At 45.0% G+C, this 17,182-nt stretch overlaps 1 long non-coding RNA gene across 2 annotated transcripts in view; it reads left to right on the top strand.

The window, feature by feature from the left end:
- Positions 1-17,182, top strand: part of LOC130282278 (uncharacterized) — a 244,277-nt gene that overhangs the window by 205,369 nt on the left and 21,726 nt on the right. For both annotated transcript variants that reach the window (XR_008846310.1, XR_008846311.1), the window contains exon 2: positions 12,953-13,044. This is a non-coding gene — a long non-coding RNA (uncharacterized LOC130282278). The remainder of the gene's footprint in view (positions 1-12,952; positions 13,045-17,182) is intronic.

Here is a 17,182-nt window from a genome sequence, read left to right on the forward strand (position 1 = left end):
AAAGGCGACAGGAGCTACGCGAAGAAAAGGATCTCGTTCACACTTCGTTTCCCCGCCCATTACCTCTCTTCCAGCATCCGCTGCAACCTGTGATTGTGCCTTCCGCCGAGGAGGCTATGCAAGTGGATCGGTCTCGCCTGACCCAACTTGAGAGGACTCGCCGCAGGAATGAGAACCTTTGCCTTTACTGTGCGAGCTCCGAGCATTTCCTGAAGGACTGTCCTATTCGTCCTCCGCGTCTAGGAAGAAGCACGCACCTAGTAAACGTGGGAGAGGCGTTACTGGGTGTGGATTCTACCTCTCCACACTTAACTATTCCTGTACGGATTTCTTTGCCTGCTAAATCTGCCTTTTCTGCCGTGGCCTTTCTGGACTCAGGTTCAACAGGTAACTTCATTGAGGCCTCATTAGTCAACAGATTCAACATCCCTGTGACCCGTCTCGACAAGCCTCTCTTCATTTCTTCTGTCAGCGGACAGAATCTGGACTATACCGTGTGCTATCGCACAGTGCCCTTGCGCATGAACGTAGGTGTCCTCCATCATGAGGAGATTGAATTTTTTGTGCTTCCCAACTGTACTTCTCAAGTTCTACTAGGCTTGCCTTGGCTCCAGCTCCACTCTCCTATTTTCGACTGGTCTTCTGGGGACATTAGAAGTTGGGGTCCTACATGTCACCAGCGTTGCCTTAAGACCTTACCCATCAGTCAAGTAACCATCGCTTCTTCTCTGCCAGGCCTGCCTAAGGCCTACCAGGACTTTTCCGATGTTTTTTGTAAAAAGCAAGCAGAGGTCTTACCTCCACACAGACCATTTGACTGCCCTATTGACTTGCTTCCTGGTACTTCTCCACCGCGTGGCAGGATTTATCCGCTCTCTGCCCCAGAGACCCAAGCCATGTCCGAGTATATTCAAGAAAATCTAAAAAAAGGATTTATCAAAAAATCTTTGTCTCCTGCTGGAGCAGGATTCTTCTTCGTTTCTAAGAAAGATGGAACCCTACGCCCATGCATCGATTACCGCGGTTTAAATAAAATTACCGTTAAGAATCGTTATCCACTCCCCCTTATCTCTGAACTGTTTGACCGTCTGCGGGGAGCGAAAATTTTTTACCAAACTCGATCTAAGAGGGGCTTATAATCTTATCCAGATACATGAAGGAGACGAGTGGAAAACTGCATTCAACACCCGTGACGGACATTTTGAGTATCTTGTCATGCCTTTCGACCTTTGCAATGCCCCAGCAGTTTTCCAGGACTTTGTCAATGAGATTTTTCGTGACTTGCTATATACTTGTGTAGTGGTTTACCTGGATGACATTCTTATTTTTTCTTCTAACCCTGAGGAACATCGCCTCCATGTCCGTCAGGTGTTACAGCGCCTACGCAAAAATCACCATTACGCTAAGATTGAAAAGTGTCTCTTTGAACGCAGTAGTCTACCTTTCTTGGGTTACATTGTGTCCAGCCAAGGCCTTCAAATGGATCCTGTCAAACTCTCTGCGGTTCTGGATTGGCCACGCCCCTCTGGATTGCGAGCTATCCAACGCTTCCTCGGGTTCACTAATTACTATCGTCAATTTATTCCCCACTTCTCCACCATCGTTGCACCTATTGTAGCATTGACCAAAAAAGACGCAAACCCGAGGTCCTGGCCATCTATGGCGGAGGAGGCCTTTAATCTGCTCAAGGCTGCCTTCGCTTCTGCACCTGTTCTGTCCAGGCCTGACCCCTCGAAGCCTTTTATCCTTGAAGTAGATGCTTCTTCTGTTGGTGCCGGTGCCGTTTTAACTCAAAAGACCACTACTGGGAAAAATCGCACGTGTGGCTTTTTCTCCAAGACCTTCTCTCCTGCAGAAAAAAATTATTCGATTGGAAATCATGAGCTTTTAGCCATTAAATTGGCACTCGAGGAGTGGAGACATCTTTTGGAAGGGTCCCTGCATCCCATCATCATTTACACGGACCATGAAAATTTATCGTATCTCCAGACTGCCCAGCGATTAAATCCTCGCCAAGCTAGATGGACATTGTTTTTTGCCCGCTTCAATTTTGAAATAAATTTTCGTACAGCCGACAAGAACGCTAGAGCTGACGCACTATCACGTTCCACCGATGTTTCCGAATCTGAAGCCCCTCCACAGCACATCATACCTCCTGAGTGTCTCATCTCCTCCGCTCCTACCATTCTTGTGCAAGTTCCTCCAGGGAAGACCTTTGTACCTCCACTCCTTCGCCACAAGATTCTTAAATGGGGTCATTCTTCTCTTTTGGCTGGACATGCTGGTGTCAAGAAGTCGGAGCAGTTGATTTCTAGACACTATTGGTGGCCCACCTTGCAGAAGGATGTGACTGATTTTGTTCGGGCTTGTACTACCTGTGCCCGTGACAAGACTCCACGCCAGAAGCCGGCAGGTCTCCTCCTTCCTTTACCTGTACCTGAACAGCCATGGTCCCATATTGGTATGGACTTCATCACCGATCTGCCACCTTCCCGCAATAATACAGTCATCTGGGTGGTCATTGATCGTTTTTCTAAAATGGCTCATTTTGTTCCTCTGCCGGGTCTTCCTTCTGCGCCTCAATTGGCGAAACAATTTTTTCTTCATATTTTTCGCTTCCACGGGCTTCCCACGCACATCGTCTCAGACAGAGGCATCCAGTTTGTTTCTAAATTTTGGAGGGCACTCTGCAGTCAATTAAAAATCAAACTAAATTTTTCTTCTGCTTACCACCCTCAATCCAACGGTCAAGTGGAAAGAGTAAATTAGATACTTGGTGACTACCTGCGACATTTTGTCTCCTCTCGCCAAGACGATTGGGTGGACCTCTTGCCCTGGGCTGAATTTTCGTACAATTTTAAAAACTCTGAGTCTTCTTCCAAATCCCACTTCCTCTGGGGTTCCTGCCGTTGATGAATTGACGCAAGATTTTTCTTCCATTTGGCGTGAGACTCAAAAGTCGCTTCTACTGGCCTCATCTCGAATGAAGGCGCATGCTGATAAAAAGAGAAGGGTTCCTCCGGTATTTTCCCCTGGTGACAAGGTATGGCTTTCTGCTAAGTATATTTGATTCCGTGTACCCAGTTACAAGTTGGGCCACCGATTTTTAGGGCCTTTCAAAGTCAAAAAACAAATCAACCCTGTCTCTTACCAACTTCATCTGCCCCCCTCTCTCCATATTCCTAACTCCTTCCATGTCTCTCTACTCAAACCTGTTGTTCTTAACCGCTATTCTCCCAAAGTCATTCTTCCTGCTCCTGTCTCTGGATCCTCTGATATCTTCTCTGTGAAAGAGATCCTCGCCTCCAGGGTTGTCTGAGGTAAAAGATTTTTTCTTGTTAATTGGGAGAATTGTGGCCCCGAAGAGAGGTCCTGGGAACCCGAGGTCAATATCCTTGACAAGGAACTCATTCATAGATTTCTGGGTTCCAAAAAGAAGGGGAGACCCAAGGGGGGGGTACTGTAACGCCGAGCGCTCCGGGTCCCGCTGCTTCCCCGGAGCGCTCGCGGCGTTACTCTGCTTGCAGCGCTCCGGTCGGCGCTGCTGACCGAGAGAGCTGCTACCCTGTCACCGGAGGGGATGCGATCCGCGGGACGGGACGTGCCCGCTCACGGATCGCATCCCATGTCCCTTCTCACCTGCTCCGTCCTTCCTCTGTCCCTGCCCGGCGCGCGCGGCCCCGCTCTCTAGGGTGCGCTCGCGCCGGCTCTCTGAAATTTAAAGGACCAGTGCACCAATAATTGGTGCCTGGTCCAATCTAGTCCAATCACTGTTTTCCCTATAAAACATCACTTCCCCTTCCTGTCCCTGCCGGATCTTGTTGCCTAGTGCCTAGTGAAAGTGTTCCAGTGTGTCCTTGCATGTGTTTCCAGAATCTCTGCTGTTGCCCCTGACTATGAACCTTGCCGCCTGCCCTGACCTTTCTGCTACGTCTGACCTTGCCTTGCCTTGTCCTTTTGTAACGGCGCCATCTCAGCCACCAGAGAGGTTGAGTCGCTACTGGGAAGAACGACCTGGGGGTTACTTGCCGCAGCAGGTCCATCCCGCTTTGCGGCGGGCTCTGGTGAATACCAGTAACCCCTTAGACTCCGTTTCCCTTGTACGGCCCACGCCATCACCTCTCTGGTACAGAGGATCCACTTCCAGTGTCCTCACCCTCCGCCAACCCGGATCCTGACAGTGAAGCTGATGTAACCTCGTTGTATTCGGGTATTCACCACAGTCTGGTTATTCATGCCTTATCCTGGTTTCTGGGTGTGTACTCTCGCTACCCGGCTGGCTTCTGGGAGTACATACTGCTGGTTGTTGAATACCTATTAAGAAATCAACTTTTTATGTTTAACAACATGTTCTTTCTTCAGACTACCAGAGCTTCAATGGGGGCAAAATTCTCCCCCTCTCTCGCCAACATATATATGTGTTGGTGGGAGAGGGACATTCTTTTTGCCCCCATTAACTCCCACAGCCAACATCTGGTGTGGTATGGCCGCTACATCAATGACCTATTTATTTGGGGTCTGATGTAGCCATATGAGGGTTCTCAGATTTTATTAATAACAATAATCTCAACCTGAAATTTACTGTGGCTTTTGAACCAATGACTGTCAATTTTCTCGACTTGAGTTTGCAGGGTGACAATTGTAGTGGAAGAATTATTACTACTACCTATAGGAAAAAAACTGCTGTAAACACTATTCTTCACGCAAAATCTTGTCACCCCGCACTCGTGGTCGAGAACTTGCCAGTAAGCGAAATGATTAGAGCTTGTTGAAGTTGTTCCCTAGATAGTGACTTTGCTGCTGAAGGTGTTGCCATATGCAAAGCGGCGAGGATACTCTGAGTGGACCATATCGAGGGCCAGAGATATTGCCAACAACAAAAACCATGGTGATTTGATAAAGTCTCGAGGTTAAATAGAATCTAATCCAGTGACCACAAGAAAAACCTCTTCTCCTGTGGTGTTCTCCACACAATATAGCATCAATTTCAAGGCCGGCAGGGGCATTGTTTAGAAATATTATTTATACTGATCCCGATTTTAGGGAGGCTTTGAAAGGCGGCTATATTTGTATCTAAGAAAGCCCCAACAATTGGCCAGAAATTGTCACCAAACCTATTCGTAGATTCAACAAGAAAGAAAACAATTTGGTTGAATTATCTTGGATCGTTTAAATGGGGATCCAAGGAATGTATATGTTGCAACTTCATGACTAATTCTACATCTTTTACATCATCCAGTAACCAGATAAGTTTTCCTATCAAGCAGTACATCAATTGTAACACTGTCGGTGTTATCTACCTGTTCACGTGCTGTGTCTGTGATGTTCAATACGTTGGATGCATGACGAATTCACTGAAAACTAGAGTGAGTAAACATTTATCCAACATGCCACATTTCCAGACATGGCATGTATCTATGGTTACGAAACACTGTGCAGAGTTCCATGCAGGTGATACCTCATGCCTCATGCTGCAGGGAATTAAAAAGGGTGTTAGTGCCACCTAGAGCAGGGTGTATGAAGCAGAAGTTTTTGGATCACAAGATCTTTTGGATCCTAAAATTAAACACGCGAGTATCGCTTGGTCTGAACAGAAGGTTAGACACAATTTTGCATTATTGAACCCTGCTTAGCTCTCTGGTTCTAACTATTGTTCTTCCCTTGTTTATTTATTCTTCCCTTGTTTACACTCATTCTTGTGTTCTGATAACTCAGTGTACATTTTGTGTCGACTACAGTGGACGGTCCCAGCTTGGACTTACAATTACAAAATTTAGGTGCATTTAGATGGTGTTGCATTAATTCCCCTCTGATCTTCTGTTGTTTCTTGCATACATGAGCTTGATTGGTGTCTGTCAATGTAATAATATATATAATTATTACATTTGTATGTGACAGATCTAACCTATATTATATCATGATAGCAAGTTTTAGGAGATCTGTTTTTACTATTATGTCCATGTGTTTTTAATATGTGCTTTTTCAATATATTTGAATTATATATGTTTTTATTTAAGTATATGTCATTGCATGTGGAGACGTGCGGTGACGTATTGTTGGATGTTCCCATGCATGTCACTTCCCCCCTCCATATATAAGCGATCCATGTATGTAACAGGTGTATGACTAAGGCCTCCTTGAGGTCGAAACGCCTCACGTTACCAAAGTCTGTGTGATGTTTCCGATGGCAACTTAATAAAGTTTCTAATCACGAGTCTGGCACTGGACATCCATTTCTTTTCTGCATATGTGTGGGATAAGTCCATATCCGGTCCATGCACCTACTTGGGGTGAGCTGGTGTTGCACCTATACTCTCTGTATGCCATAGCATTATACAGTGTGATCGGTGATCCACTAATACAGCAATCAAGAAGCTGGAGGCAGGTAAGGGGATCCTTCACCACCACTTTAGTTCATTGGACCCCTGCAACCACAAGTAGGAGGTTGTATAAAAATATAAAAAAATGCTATAGTCATCCCCTTTATGGAATAGTTTCTTTCCATACACAGAGGTCAAGATTTATAAAAATCTGTGCAGAGGAAACATTGAACAGTTGCCCATAGCAACCAATCAGATCTCATCTTTTATTCTTCAGAGGCCTTTTTAGAAAAATTGAAGAAGCGATCTAAATGTTTGCTATTGGCAACTGCTCAACTTTTCCTCCGCACAGGCTTTGATAAATTCCCCCCAGAGGCCAAAGCCTTTCAGATAGTGACTTAAAATTGCACAAACTGCCAAATTAGAAATGCTCAGAACTCCTTTTTCCTCCCAACCTGGTGACTATGCTGTGGCCTGCACTTCATGCTGTGGGACCATGGCCCTGGATGATGTGTGTCAGGCACAAAGCATGTGGCATCAGATAACACGCTTGGAGGAGGAGCCTGCCCTGCACACTAGAGGAGGCTAGTGGCACATCGTAGAGGACCCAGAGCAGCAATGATGCTTGGAGTGTTGCAGTGTCTGGATGCAATGCTGTAGCTGTCGCAGCCGCCCGCTGGATCCACCTCCTCACAACACAGTGATAGCATTACGTTAATACCATTACTGTATGACCAGGAGAACTTGGTGTGTAGCACTGCAGCAGTTAGTTGTCAGTGATGGGCAACCACAACAGTGCCACACACCCAGAGCCAAACTGGGACAAAAACAGCAGCTGAAGCACAAACTCAGACCGCCCACATACAAATCCCATATCACAAAACAACACAAAATGTCTCTTTGTCAGCCAGGCCTTAGTCATACATTTACATTTCTACCGAAAGATGCTCCAGAGTTATTATCTCACGAGTAATACAATTATGAATACAGCACCACCAGAATTTATTGACTTACAGGTGACATCTCTGGAAGATCAGAGTCCTTCACCTTTTCTTTCTTTATTTCACCACCTGGCCCAGACCTTCATGATGACTTCAGAGTTTGCTGCTGAAATACCTTTGGCCCCTCACTTCTGATGTCATCTCCAGTCTCAATAGCAACACAAATAAATTCATACCCCAGACCACAAAAAAAAATGTATATACCCAAATCCCCAAAATACATTCATATTCCAGACCCCTAAATACATTTATATCCCCAGACTTCTAAATAAAATCTTATCTTTAGATGCAAAACACATTTATATCCCCTGACCCTCAAATACTTCCATATCCCCAGACCCCTTAATAATTTATATCACCTGACCCTAAATACATTCATATCCCCAACCCCTTAATACATTCATATTCTCAGACCCCCAAATCCATTCATATCCACCGACTCCAAATATGTTCATATCCCCAGACCCCCAAATATATTTATACCTCCAGACCCCCAAATCCATTCATGTATCCAGACCTCCAAAAACATCCATATCCCCAGACCCCTAATACATTCATATCCCAAGATGGCTAAATGCATTAATATCCCCAGGCACCCATATATATTCATATCCACAGACCCCCAAATACATTTAAATTCCGAAACCACTAAATATATTTATATCCCCAGACCACTAAATATATTTATATCCCCAGATTACTGTTACAGTTATTACACTTATTACCTTCTGTCTCCTTTAACAGGGACTCTGCTCAAGCTCAATGCAGCCAGGGAACCCAGGATAACATGTAACACTGACAATGACAATGCACACTTTACAGCCGCTAGTTACTGAGCTGAAGCCTGGGGCATCAATGAGAGGAGCCCGCAGTGCACAGGCACTAGAGGTCAAAAGAAGAAGAGAAGGCTGACAGTGCAGGCAATTGAAGAGGTTATCACACTGCATATGACACAGCCACACAGTGATACAGGATAGGACCTGTGCTATGTGTCAGTCTCATTATGATCTCCCGCATTGCTGGTCAAAGAATGTAGTAGCCTATTCAGCCTGAGCCTATTTTAAGGACGGGGCCTAGAGCTGCAGTTTCATTAGCTTAAAGGGGTATTCCAGGATTTTTTTTTATTTGACTACGCTACAGTGTCTGTACCTGTATGTGACAGTTCTCACAATTCTTATGTGATTTTCACCCCAATTTTTATTTTTAACAGCGTACAAAATTACTGTTGTCTCAGATTTTTCCCAGGTTGCAATGCGGTCGAGACCTGACTCCCTAGTCAGCTGATGACAGGAAGCCTGTCTGCTTCAATGGGTGGAGGGAATGCTTGGTGGGAGAGAGATCAACTGCAACTAATGCAACAGCTGTAGGCACCCTGATTGAAAACCACAGGTCTTTTGAATGGATGCAGCTCATTTATGTTTCAATGGGTGGTGTGGCTGATGTGTGAGAGGGAGGAAAATGGAATTATGGGATTTGTAGGCAAAGAAGAAAACTCAAACAGGAAATACCAGTTCATAAAAAGCTAGCCACAGTATAATGGTAATCTTACAACATAGCCATTTATCCCCAAGACAAGCGCAGATCCTTCCTATGGTGGATAATCCCTTTAATCCAGTCCTGGGATATTACTGCGGCCACTGATTATCTGAGCGGGCAGCACAGAACCTCAAAGAAACAGAGAACAGCAGATAACCTTTAAGGACCAGAAAATGTTTTATTCATTTGATCATAGTTTTGGTAGCCATATGTGAGCTTGTTTTTGTAGTATATTTTTAAAGGGGTATTCCAGTAGGGAAAAGTTGACTTTATTTGAAAGTATGTTGTACAAAGTCTCAAAATATTTTAATATTTTTAGTAGTTTTTAATATAGTCATGCACCATTTACTGGCCCAAAATGTGATGTTTATAGCTTGTTCTCTAGGGTTACAACCTATAGTTCAACTTTGGCTTGGTAGTCACTCATGATTAGTTGCAGCACTAGATATTATAGGATGGTGAAGACAAAATTCCTTTTGGGAGTTGCAACAGGATTGGTGTGTAAAAACAGTGAAGAAGAAATAGATATGTATAAAAAAAAAAAAAATTTTTTTGAGGATCATGGGTTGTGTATTTGCAGAAATCCAAAGCACAAGGATACAGCACTGCATTCTTGTGCTTAAGATTTCTGTTGTTATGGTTGGAGAGGACCAGTATTACAGCACGCCTGCAAGGTGAGCAATATACTGTATACACTTTTGTCTGCGCTTGTGTATGTGTAGGCCTGGCTGGTAGTAGCAGCACTGGAAAAGGTGATGGTGGATTGTTCCTGATGTCATCTTAATGTTACTTCCCCATCCTAAATGCCAAAACATGTGTTCCTCATCCCTTCTGCTATGTGTTCCTTTTGCTATAAATCCCCATTAAAATGCTTGCACGAGAGCAGCTTTTACCCTCAAAGTTCCGAGCGAGACCTTACTTACAGACTTCAAATCATGGTATAGTATTACACAGTGAGATTGGTGATCCATTGATATAGCCTGGCTAAGCCAAGCTACATCATTGGATCTGCGATCGGCAGCAGGGGGCAGGTTAGGGGATCCTCCTCTGTCATTTTAGCTCACCGAACACCTGTGATCACATGGCGTGGGTTGTGTTAGCTCCACTGAGCTAAGTGGCAACCTCCCATTTAAAGCGAGAGATTTTAGCCCCCCAGACTACTACAATGTTGTTACAGATGTCCATAACATGAGTGTAACCATAACTTTTATGTTTTTTCCTCCTTCCTTTGTAACTTATAAAATACATTTATCCAGCGGTCTGGCATAGTCGGATAGGTGTCGCTTGGGGTTCGCAAAGCCCCGCCTCTGCTACACCTATCCGCTCCTTTCAGAGCTGGGATCGCTGTGTAGTAAGACACAGTGCATCCACAGCGCATACCCCCCTCCTGATGTCTGCGCACCACCGCCCTGCATTGACAGAGCTCCCGCTCGCTCCCGCTGCCTATGCACTCACTGTGCAGGTGCAGTACTAGACAGCGATCCCAACACATAAAGGAGAGGATAGGGTTGACGGCGGCGGGGCTTTGAGATCCCCAAGCCACGCCTATTCGACTGTGCCAGACCGCTGGATAAATGTATTTTACAAGTTATGAAAGAAGGAGGAAAACCCATAAAAGGTATGGTTACACTCATGTTATGGACATCTGTAACAACATTGTAGTAGTCTGGGGGGCTAAAATCTCATGACAGTTGCGCTTTAACTTTTGACCGGCATTGATCACTGTGTCTAAAGGGTTAAATGACAGTAGCCGACACTCACTGCTCTAAAGCAAGCAAAGCTCCTGCGCTCGCTTCAAAGTCAATTAAGGATTCAGGGCATACAGGTACGCTCTTGGTCCTTAAGTACCAGGACACAAGGGCGTACCTGTATGTCCCATGTCTTTAACAGGATAAGGACACAGCCCATTTGGCCTTATGTGGGTTACAGAGCAGTCTGTAGTGTTTGGATGAAGAGACCCAGCACAGCTTACGGGGCAGAAGTAAATGCATTGTGAATAAGGGCCAGCTCAGTGCTGCCTAGGACACATCCCTTTCTTATTAGTGGATGTCAGAATGAGTGAGCAGTAGAACAGATGGATTTGTGAGCAAGATACCGAAGATAGACACATAAAGAGACATGTAAAGAATCTACATGACCTAGTAACACATTTAAGCATAATTTTTTTTTGTGATATGACAGGTACACTTCAAGACACCCTGTGTCAGATGCAGCAAAGCGGCCCCAAAACATAACCGAGCCCTCCTCCATGCTTCACACTCAGTATAGTGTCTTTTTCTTTGCATGATTTATATAAATATATATATATATATATATATATATATATATATATATATATATACTGCTCAAAAAAAAAATAAAGTATGAAATACTTTCGTCTTTACATAGTTGAATGTGCTGACAACAAAATCACACAAAAATTATCAATGAAAATCAAATTTATCAACCCATGGAGGTCTGGGTATGGAGTCACACTCAAAATCAAAGTGGAAAACCACACTACAGGCTGATCCAACTTTGATGTAATGTCCTTAAAACAAGTCAAAATGAGGCTCAGTAGTGTGTGTGGCCTCCACGTGCCCGTATGACCTCCCTACAATGCCTGTGCATGCTCCTAATGAGGTGGCAGATGGTCTCCTGAGGGATGTCATCCCAGACCTGGACAAAAGCATCCGCCAACTCCTGGGCAGTCTGTGGTGCAACATGGCATTGGTGGATGGAGTGAGACATGATGTCCTAGATATGCTCAATCAGATTCAGGTATGGGGAACGGGCTGGCCAGTCTATAGCATCAATGCCTTCCTCTTACAGGAACTCCTGACACACTCCAGCCACATGAGGTCTAGCATTGTATTGCATTAGGAGGAACCCAGGGCCAGCCGCACCAGCATATGGTCTCACAAGGGGTCTGAGGATTTCATCTCGGTACCTAATGGCAGACAGGCTACCTTTGGCAAGGACATGGAGAGCTGTGTGGCCCCCAAAGAAATGCCACCCCACACCATTACTGACCCACCGCCAAACCGGTCATGCTGGAGGATGTTGCAGGCAGCAGAACATTCGCCATGGCGTCTCCAGACTCTGTCACGTCTGTCACATGTGTTCAGTGTGAACCTGCTGTCATCTGTGAAGAGCACAGGGCACCAGTGGCGAATTTGCCCATCTTGGTGTTCTCTGTCAAGTGCCAAACGTCCTGCACAGTGTTGGGCTGTACCCACAACCCCCACCTGTGGTGGTCGGGCCCTCATACATTCCTCATGGAGTCTGTTGCTGACCGTTTGAGTGGACACATGCCCATTTGTGGCCTGCTGGAGGTAATTTTGCAGGGCTCTGGCAGTGCTCCTCCTTGCACAAAGGCAGAGGTAGCTGTTCTGCTGCTGGATTGTTGCCCTCCTATGGCCTCCTCCACGTCTCCTGATGTACTGGCCTGACTCCTGGTAGTGCCTCCATGCTCTGGACACTACGCTGACAGACACAGCAAACCTTCTTGCCACAGCTCACATTAATGTGCCATCCTGGATGAGCTGCACTACCTCAGCCACTTGTGTGGGTTGTAGACTCCGTCTCATGCTACCACTAGAGGGAAAACACCGCCAGCATTCAAAAATGACCAAAACATGATCCAGGAAGAATAGGAACTGAGAAGTGGTCTGTGGTCACCACCTGCAGAACCACTCCTTTATTGGGGGTGTCTTGCTAATTGCCTATTATTTCCACTTGTTGTCTGTTCCATTTGCACAACAGTATGTGAAATTGATTGTCAATCAGTGTTGCTTCCTGAATGGACAGTGTGATTTCACAGAAGTGTGATTGACTTGGAGTTAGTGTGTTGTTTAAGTGTTCCCTTTATTTTTTAGCAGTGTATGTATTATTTTGGAGTATCCAAAATAATTTGGAGTATCCAAAGTCAAGTCTAGTGATTTAGATGCAAAATCATTGAATGTTGCAGAATTTTACAGTAATACATTAGTTATTGGACTAACAGTATTTTGTAACAACAAGTTTCTTTCTTGAAGCCTTCCCTTATCAAGTTAAGGGATGACTACCAAAAGCTTGTTGTTACATATTTTTTTTTTTTTACTTTTTTTTCCCCAGGAGGCAAGGAGTTATTGTGTTGTCAGAATAGTGAGAATAACTGAAAACCAACCTCTCCCATCTCCCACCTCTCAGGAGGGATTCCCTGGAATGTAAGTCACACCATTTACAAGTATGCCATTCTTTATGCCCTTTAATTTTAGAAGTTAGCTCATGGAAAGGCGATTTTGCTCAATACAATGACTATTGTGAAGATTGAAGGCCTTATGAGCTTGCTAGCAGAGAAAGATAGATTGCAGCTTCCTCTTCAAGGGGAAGGAAGTAATAACTGATTTAAGCCTTACAAAAATGACCATAAATAGAGTAAACAGCATCAGGTTTTGAATACTAGGCACATTACTACAATTCAAACGTGGTATTTCATTATTACATAAATATGGGTTTTAACATGCCAAAAGTGTACATCGAACTGTAAATTAGAACTTTAAACTGTAACTTTTTATATTTGTTATTCTATATTGTACACAGCACCCTTTTAATAAACACCTAATTTTCAATCAGTGCAATTGATGTATTTACCATGCACCATGTCGCCTACACCAACTACTCATGTTTTTGATTATAGGAAATTCATCAGTCAATTCTAACAGAAGTTCTGATATGTGATGTCCCACTGCAGAACACACATATCTTCCTGACCTGTCAGGTGGATGTCACCTAGTGTGTCTGCTCCAGACGCACTACTCAGGTTTAAATGTATAATTTTTTGCACTGTAATGTATTGTTAATGCACTTTTATCCTCTTGCGTCCTAAAGAGTTAACTTGTTTGTGCAGGAGGATGCTGACAGGGTCACATGTCTACTTCAGCCAATTAGGGCTGCTGCCCTGCTTCCCTAAGTATGGCTAGACTGGAAGGAGCTAGTTAGTTTTGTGAGGAGTTGAGAGGAGTTGAGAGGAGAGAGTGGAGGTCACCTTCAGACCTCTGCTGTGGACCTGTACCTCACCACATGGGGACTAGCCTAGGAAATCCAGTTGCTCCACCAATCTGTTCCTGAGTTACAGTACCCTTCACAGGATCCCGCCGACCAGACAAGTCAAGTTCCGAAAGGATAGCAGGAGATAGAAAGCCTCAGGCAACTCCAGTTCAAATTGGTCCAGTCTAGCTGTAAGCCCTAGTGAATTCCCAGATGAATAGCAGAGTCAGTGCTTGTCAGCTCCTAAGTCTTTTAAAAGCTACACAGTCAAGTTCTAAGTCCAGATCAGTCTATAGTATATTTAAAATTTCAGCAAGTAAGAAGCTATATAGCAAGGACTACAAGTTCCATAGTGCCTAGAAGCAATTGTGATCCCCAAAGCAAACCCCAGTGGACTGTGCACTAAATGTTGAACTGTTCTTGTTTTTTAGCAATTCCAGTTTAAAACTGAATAGTTTCTGTAACTCTTCATCTGTGGTGTTTATTGGCTCATTGTTTGGCCCAGGAAGCTACCATCCTTGCAGTGTGACTAAACTCTAATTAAGTCACAGCACTAAATCACAGCACCCTACAAGTACTGCATACATGCAAAATAAAGTTGCTCTTACCTAAGAGACTACCAGCACCTGAATTGATCCTGCCCACTACCAGAGGTTTGTCCATTGTCTGTTGTCTATGAATGGCCAGGAGCGGCTGCCGGAGATCTGTGCATTCCTCTCACACGGTGTTTCAAAAGTTGTACTTGGTTTGTGCAACCAACCTCGGTAAGCGCTGTCTTATAGAGATCCCTACCGCTTTGCCTACGATATCACACCAAGGAGCGCTTTCTGTTTTAGGAATAGTGAGGGGTTAGGAATAGTGGCTCAGAGTACAACCTGACCTAGGAGATATATTATGATAGAGGAAGTGAGGACAACTTACATTACTATTTAAATACACTGTACCACCTGGGGGTTCAATGATGTGTTTTAAGACTGCTGCTAACCCTGGAAAAGTTGGGCTTAGTGATATGTTCTGTCTGCTGAAATTTGGAAAGTTGGGTTTTAGCTCAGTAATACTTTGTTTTCAGACTGCTGCCAAGACTGAAAAAGTTACTTTGTATTGATATCTTCTAAGACTGAAAAAACTGTTACAATGTTGATGATACGTTCTTCTAAGACTGCTGAGAAAGCTGTGCTGCATTTGTACCACAGAGACATGGATACATGGGAAACTGTCAAAATTGCATGACAATGTATTTATGCTTGGACAGGCATGGGTCCCATTAATTTTAAAGGGACAAGCATATTTAGCTAGTTATTGCATTCGGATTATTCTCCAAATTTATCTAAGATTTCAATCTGACTATGCCCAGGCCATTAAATGGGCCTGTGCTTGAGCACGTTCACACTAGGGGTGAAAATTGAAAAATAAAAAATAAAAAACTAAACTGTGTTTGTCCAAGCTTGACTACATTTTGGGGCTTCAGATGCTAAAATGTTGAAGTGGACATCCTTTAGTGATATGTTTTGAGAAAGAAAAGTTGGATTAACAGTCGGTAATGATACATTTTAGGGATACGTTCACACGAACTGCTGAAGGAACGCTGTTTGGTGCCTTTACATGTGCCTGCTCGGAGCGGCCACTACAAGCAGAAACACTGAAGCAATGTGCGAGTTGCGGTGCATGTGCGGTGTACTCGCACACATCATGGCCGCTTCCCATGGTCTATGAGCTACGCCAAGAGCTGTCGCAATGTGCAGGTATACTGATTATGTGCGCAGTGACTCGCACATCGCAGTGTGTCTGCTAGTAGCAGCTTATCGCCGCTCTGATCAGGCACATGTAAAGGCACCATGCAGCGGTCCTTCAGTGGCGGATCCACAGCATAAAATACGCTGGGGATCCGCTCATATGAACGTACCCTAAGACTGCTGTTGACAGTGGGAAAGATTGGTTATAGGTCAGTGATGGCAAGTACTGACACTTCTGCTGAGATTTGAAATGTAATAGTGATGAGCGGCATTGCTCATATTCGAATTCACAATATTTTGCGACTATATAGGCGAATATTTATCCTATATTTGCGAATTTCGTGTATTTGTTATATTCGCATAAGCGAATATTCACATAATCATCGTATTCTAGGAAGAAAACAGTGAGGGGGTGGGCAACTTTACTATTGGTTGCTAGGGATGCTGTTGATAACCTCTGACAAGTTTATTTGCATCATTTTAGTTGGCCCACAAGCAATGGCGTACTAAGGGGGGGGGGCGGGGGGTAGGCCCGCCCCGGGTGCCGCTCACAAGGGGGGTGCCAGGGGCGGACTGACCCGCCGCAGCCGCCGCCACCACTACTGAGGATCCGGGACACTTGTCCCAGATCCCCAGCAGACAGCGCTACATTCTCCTGTATGCACGATACACGCACATACAGGAGAAGGCGTCCCCTCTGTGTGAGCCGCAGCTGCAGCTACACAGAGGAGACATGACCTCCGCCCCCACGCAGCACGCAGTACAGGTGCCGGTGACGTCACTCATCCGGCGCCTGTACTGTGGAGGGGAGAAGATTATAGGGGAGGAGGGGGGTTACTCTACATATACCTATGGGGGAGGGGGGTTACTCTACATATATACCTATAGGGGAGGGGGGCGGGTTACTATACATATACCTATAGGGGAGGAGGGGGGGGGTTACTCTACATATACCTATGGGGAGGGGGGTTACTCTACATATATACCTATAGGGAATGAGGGGGGGTTAGTCTACATATACCTATAGGGGATGAGGCGGGGGTTACTCTACATATACCTATAGGGGAGGAGGGGGGGATACTCTACATATACCTATGGGGGAGGGGGAGTTTACTCTACATATATACCTATAGGGGAGGAGGGGGGCTATTCTACATATACCTAAGGGGAGGGGGGGTTACCCTACATATACCTATGGGGAAGGGGAGGGGGTTACTTTATATATACCTTTAGGGGGGTTACTCTCTACATATACCTATGGGGAAGGGGAGGGGGGTTACTCTCTACATATACCTATGGGGAAGGGGAGGGGGGTTACTCTACATATACCTATGGGGAAGGGGAGGGGGGTTACTCTACATATACCTATGGGGAAGGGGAGGGGGGTTACTCTACATATACCTATGGGGAAGGGGAGGGGGGGTTACTCTACATATACCTATGGGGAAGGGGAGGGGGTTACTCCACATAAGGGGAGGGGGTGTAACTGCATATATCTATTGGAAAGGGGGGGGGGTGTAACTGCATATACCTATGGGAAAGGGGGAGTGTATCTGCATATACAACTATGGGAAAGAGGGGA

This window comes from Hyla sarda, chromosome 7 (assembly GCF_029499605.1).
Source record: "Hyla sarda isolate aHylSar1 chromosome 7, aHylSar1.hap1, whole genome shotgun sequence".
Taxonomy (NCBI): domain Eukaryota; kingdom Metazoa; phylum Chordata; class Amphibia; order Anura; family Hylidae; genus Hyla; species Hyla sarda.